The sequence below is a fragment of the Rhincodon typus genome, chromosome 20 (genome assembly GCF_021869965.1).
Source record: "Rhincodon typus isolate 14 chromosome 20, sRhiTyp1.1, whole genome shotgun sequence".
In the NCBI taxonomy this organism is placed as follows: Eukaryota; Metazoa; Chordata; class Chondrichthyes; order Orectolobiformes; family Rhincodontidae; genus Rhincodon; species Rhincodon typus.
Genome location: NC_063351.1, coordinates 8,706,952 through 8,712,661, shown reverse-complemented (window position 1 = coordinate 8,712,661; position 5,710 = coordinate 8,706,952).

Here is a 5,710-nt window from a genome sequence, read left to right as displayed (position 1 = left end):
TAGGCCCGAAACGTCAGCTTTCCTGCTCCTCTGATGCTGCTTGGCCTGCTGTGTTCATCCAGCTCTACACCTTGTTATCTCAGATTCTCCAGCATCTACAGTTCCTACTATCTCTAATGCAATCCCCAATTGCCTCTGCAAAAGTGATGATAAGCCACCTTCTTGTACCACCCTAGTTCATATTGTGGCTGCCAAAGTGCTATTTGAATAGCAATTTGTCAGGATGGTGTGTCATTTGCAGAGGAACCCGGTGATGTTTTAGTCCCATACACTTGCTGATCTTGTCCTTCATGCCTTAGATAATGGAGGTCACAGGTTTGGGAGATGCCATCAAACAAGCCTTGGCAGGTTTCCACAAAGCAGCTTGTCGATGGTAAACACAGCAGCTGCACTGCAGCAGTGGTAAATGTTTACAGCATTGGACGGGGGATCTGACTAAGTGGACTGTTATCTCCAGAACATTTTTGAGATTCTTGAGTGTTGTTGGAGCTTTACTCCATCACACTTTTGAATTGTGCTTTTTTGATGGCTAAACAAATGTGGGGGCTCAGAAGGTACATCACAACACAGAATTCCCAGCCTCGATAACCACAGTAGTTATGGGTTCAGTTCAATTTGGTTTCTGTTTAATGGTGACCCCAAAGATATTGATGGTGACTGTTTCAGTGCTGTTGATTTCCAAAGAAGTGGTTAGATTTTCTCTTGTTGATAATAAATATTGCCTACGACATGTTGTGCAAATGTTACTTACCACTTATCAGCCTACAGAGCCATCTAGCTCTTGCTACATGAGGCACAGACTGCTTTACTACAAATGAAATTGAACAAATGTAATCATCAGTAAATGTACCTCACTTCAGACCTTACCTTGAAGCAGCTGAAGCTTGTTGGGCAGAGGACACTTCACTGAGGAACTCGCAGAGGTGGTGCCCTAACTCTGAGCTAGGAAGCCTGGGTTTTAGTCCCACTTTCTCCAGAGGTGGATGAACAGGTTGATTAAAAAAGATCTCACTCATGAACTCCTGCAATGATGTCTTGTCACAGAAATGATCAAGCTCAAATAATCACCTTTCTTTATTTGATTCCAGCAAATGGAGAGTTTGATCATCAATGTCCACTACCTTCAATTTTACTAGGGTTTCTTGATGTCACTTTCAATCAAACTAAAAAGGTTTTTATGTCAAGGGCAGCAAATCTCACCTCACCTCTGAAGTTCGGTTCTCTTGTTCATGTTTGGACCAAACTGAGGAGCAAAGTGGCCCTAAAAGAATCTAAAATTACTGTATATTAATAGTAATAACAAGGTGTAGAGCTGGATGAACACAGCAGGCCAAGCAGCATCAGAGGAGCAGGAAAGCTAACATTTCGGGTCTGGACCCTTCTTCAGAAATGGGGGAGGGGATGGGGATTCTGAAATAAATAGGGAGAGAGTGGGAGGCGGATAGAAGATGGATAAAGGAGAAGATAGGTGGAGTGGAGACAGACAGGTCAAAGAGGTGGGGTTGGAGCCAGTAAAGGAGAGTGTAGGTGGGGAGTTAGGGAGGGGATAGGTCAGTCCAGGGAGGACGGACAGGTCAAGGAGGTGGGGATGAGGCTGGCACCAAGAAGACCCTCCACATAAAACAGATGTTCACCTACACATCTGTTAATGTGGTATACTATATCCGCTGTTCACGATGTGGCTTCCTCTACATCGGGGAAACCAAGCGGAGGCTTGGGGACCACTTTGTGGAACACCTACGCTCGGTTCGCAACAAACGACTGCACCTCCCAGTCACGAACCATTTCAACTCCCCCTCCCACTCCTTGGACAACATGTCCATCCTGGGCCTCCTGCAGTGCCACAACAATGCCACCCAAAGGTTGCAGGAACAGCATCTCATATTTCGCTTGGGAACCCTGCAGCCCAATGGTATCAATGTGGACTTCACAAGCTTCAAAATCTCCCTACCCCTGACTGCATCCCAAAACCAGCCCAGCTCGTCCCCTCCTCTCTAACCTGTCCTTCCTCCCACCTATCCACTCGTCCCACCTCAAGCCCCATCCCCACCTCCTACCTACTAACCTCATCCCGCCCCCTTGACCTGTCCGTCCTCCCTGGACTGACCTATCCCCTCCCTAACTCCCCACCTACACTCACCTTTACTGGCTCCAACCCCGCCTATTTGACCTGTCTGCCTCCTCTCCACCTATCTTTACTACTTCAGTAAACGTTTTTAAAGATAAGGTAGATATTTTTTGAACAATAAAGGAATTAAGGGATACAGTGAGAACGCAGGTAAGTGGATCTGAGTCCACGAAAAGATCAGCCATGATCTTATTGAATGGCGGAGCAGGCTCGAAGGGCCAGACGGCCTACTCCTGCTCCTAGTTCTGATGTTCTTATCATCTCCTTTATCCATCTTCTATCCGCCTCCCCTTCTCTCCCTATTTATTTCAGAATACCCTTCCCCTCCCCCATTTCTGAAGAAGGGTCTAGACCCAAAACATCAGATTTCCTGCTCCTCTGATGCTGCTTGGCCTGCTGTGTTCATCCAGCTCTACACCTTGTTATCTCAGATTATCCAGCATCGGCAGTTCCTACTATCTCTATATTAACAGTATTGTTTTTTCAAGACAGAAGAGAAGTTCTCTGCTCTTCTTCAAAAAATGGACTTATTTTTTGCATCCTACATTAGTAAGCAAATGCGATTACAGTTTATTATATCATGTGACTTTGCAGCACATCTGTTGTACTATAACTGGATGGACTAGAGGCCAAACATTTGTCTCATGCACTGACATCCCTTGTGATTCCACAACAGCACCTGAAATAAAACCTAATGAAATGTTAGCAACCTGAAAAACTTATTCACTCCACTAGTGCTTCCAGACCCGCTGAGTACCCGCAGTATCTTCCAAGATGCTCAAGGACAGAATGGTGGTTGCAAAAAGTCAAGTCGACAAGTTTTTTTGTTGAGAAGAGGGTGATGATGACATATTTAAAGGAAACAGGGGTCATACTTAGAGAAAGAACAATTTACATTGTCCACTAACATGGAAAATCAGGAAGGGAAGTTGATCACATTGTCTCAGTCTCTGTGACAAAGCCCATGAACTCCTCAACTTATTGCTGGAGGTCAAACTGAAGGAAATGACAGAAACTGGTTTAAGACGATAGTTCGTACAGAACACCAGCAACCAGAGGTAGGCTTTGCATTCCAGGTAATTCCGAAATTGTGAGCAATTTTAGCAGATGGGTTAAGGAAAATTCAAAGCAATTCTACAAACACATTGAAGGGTATAAGTGTAACTTGGGACAGAATAAGGCCCCTTAAAGATCAATGAGGTCATCTATGTGTGGAACCACAGGAAATGGGTGAGATATTAAACAAATATTTTGTGCCAGTATTTACTGTGGAGTAGGACACGGAAGCTATGGAACTTGGGGAAATACACGTGACGTCTTAAAAAGTGTCCATATTACAGAGGAGAAGGTGCTAGAGGTCTTAAATCTCTTAAAGATAGATAAATCTCCGGGACCTGATCAGGTGTGTCCCAGAACTTTGTGGAAAGCTACGGAAGAGATTGCTGGGCCCCTTACTGAGATATTTGTATCATCAACAACCACAGATGAGGTGCCAGAAAACTGAAGAGTGGCTAATGTGGGGCCGTTATTTAAGAAAGGTTGTAATGAGAAGCCAGGGAACTACGGACTGGTGAGCCTGATATCAGTGGTGGGTCAGTTGTTGGACGGAATTCTGAGGGACAGGATTTACATACATTTGGAAAGGCAAGGAATTATTAAGGATAGTCAACGTGGCTTTGTGCATGGGAAACCGTGTCTCATTAACTTGATTGAATTTTTTGAAGAGGTGACAAAGGATACTGATGAAGGCAGAGCGGTAGACATGGTCTATATTGACTTCAGCAAGATGTTTGACAAGTTTCTGCATGGTAGACTGGTTAGCAAGGTTAGATCACATGGAATCCAGAGGGAACTAGCCAATTAAATATAAAACTGGCTTGAAGGTAGGAGACAGGCGGTGGTGATGGAGGGCTGTTTTTCAGACTGGAAGCCTGTGACCAGCGATGTGCCACAAGGATCAGTTCTGGGTCCACTGTTGTTTGTCATTTATGTAAATGATTGGAGGTGAACCTAGGATGTATGGTTAGTAAGATTGTACTTGACAGCAAAACTCGTGTTGTAGTGGACAGTGAGAAAGGTTATCTCAGAGCATAATGGGACCTTGATCAGATGGCCAAATGGGTTGAGGTGTGGCAGATGGAGGTTAATTTAGATAAGTGTGAGGTGGTGCATTTAAATAAAGCAAAACTGGGCAGGACCTATACAGTTAATGGTAGGGCCCTGAGGAATGTTGCTGAACAAAGAGAACTAGAGGTGCAGGTGCATAGTTCCTTGAAAATGGAGTCACAGGTAGACAGGATGGTGGAAGGCAGCTATTGGCATGCTTCCCTTCATTGGTCAGTGAACTGAGTATAGGAGTTGGAACATTGTATTGCAGCTGTGCAGGACATTGGTGAGGCCAGTTTTAGAATACGGTGTTCAATTCTGGCCTCCCTGCCGCAGGAAAGATGCTGTGGAATGTGAAAGGGTGCAGAAAAGATTTACAAAATATTGCCAGGTTTGGAGGATTTGAGCTCTAGGAAAAGGCTGAACAGGCTGGATCTTACACCTGGAGCATCGGAAGCTATAAAGTTTTATAAAATCATGAGGGCCATGGAAAGGGTGAATAGCTACCCTTTCCCAGGGTAAGGGAGGCCAAAACCAAGGGCATAGGTTTAAGGTGGGAGGGGAAAGATTTAACAGGGACCTGAGGGGCAACATTTTCATATGGAGGGTGGTGAATGTATGAAATGAACCGCCAAAGGAGGAGGTGGGGATGGGTACAAGGGTTTAGAGGAATATGGGCCAAATACCGACAATCGAGAATGGATCAGTTTAGGATATCTGGTCGGCATGGAGAAATTGGAGCAAATGGTCTGTTTCTGTCCTGTACAGCTCTTTGATGCGAGGTCACAAGAACTAACAGTACTTTCTGTGGTCCAGCTAGAGCGAGTAAAGAATGGCCAGAACAGTTGAACACCATTTTTATTCAAATCTGTGTCACTTGGACTCCAGATTGTAAAGTCAACAGCCATTGTTGTGGGATGGCCATTTTCACATTTTTTTACTCAGGGCTAATAAAAAAATGATAAATATGAGAGACTGGTTCAGTGAATCAGTACTTGCAGATATGGGGCCAAAGACTAGATGGTTAGGACTTCTGAGATCACCTCAGCGGTGATAAAAAAAATTGGAACAAGCAAAACCACATGCCATGGTAAGGTCGTGAGGGTATCGCTGGGACATGATAGTGGGTTGTGAGAGAAAGATTTAGGTAATAAAATACAAGAGGGCAGTGAACAGAGTGGGGAGATATAGAAACGGGAGGAGATATAGACAGAATGGGGAAATAGAGAGAGTAAGGGGAGATAAAGAAGGGTGAGAGATAGAAGGAGGAGATGGATAGACAGCAAGATAGAATGCAAGAGGAAGGGAGCACAAGCAAGACAGTGTGCGAAAAATAGCGAGAGAGAGAGCACAAGAAGGATGAAAAGCCATGCACTGCAGAGACTAGGGGAGGAAATAGGGAATACACCGTTGTGAGAAAATATTTGACGATGGTTGGGTAGGTAGAAGGGAATAAGGATTCTGAATGAGGATAAG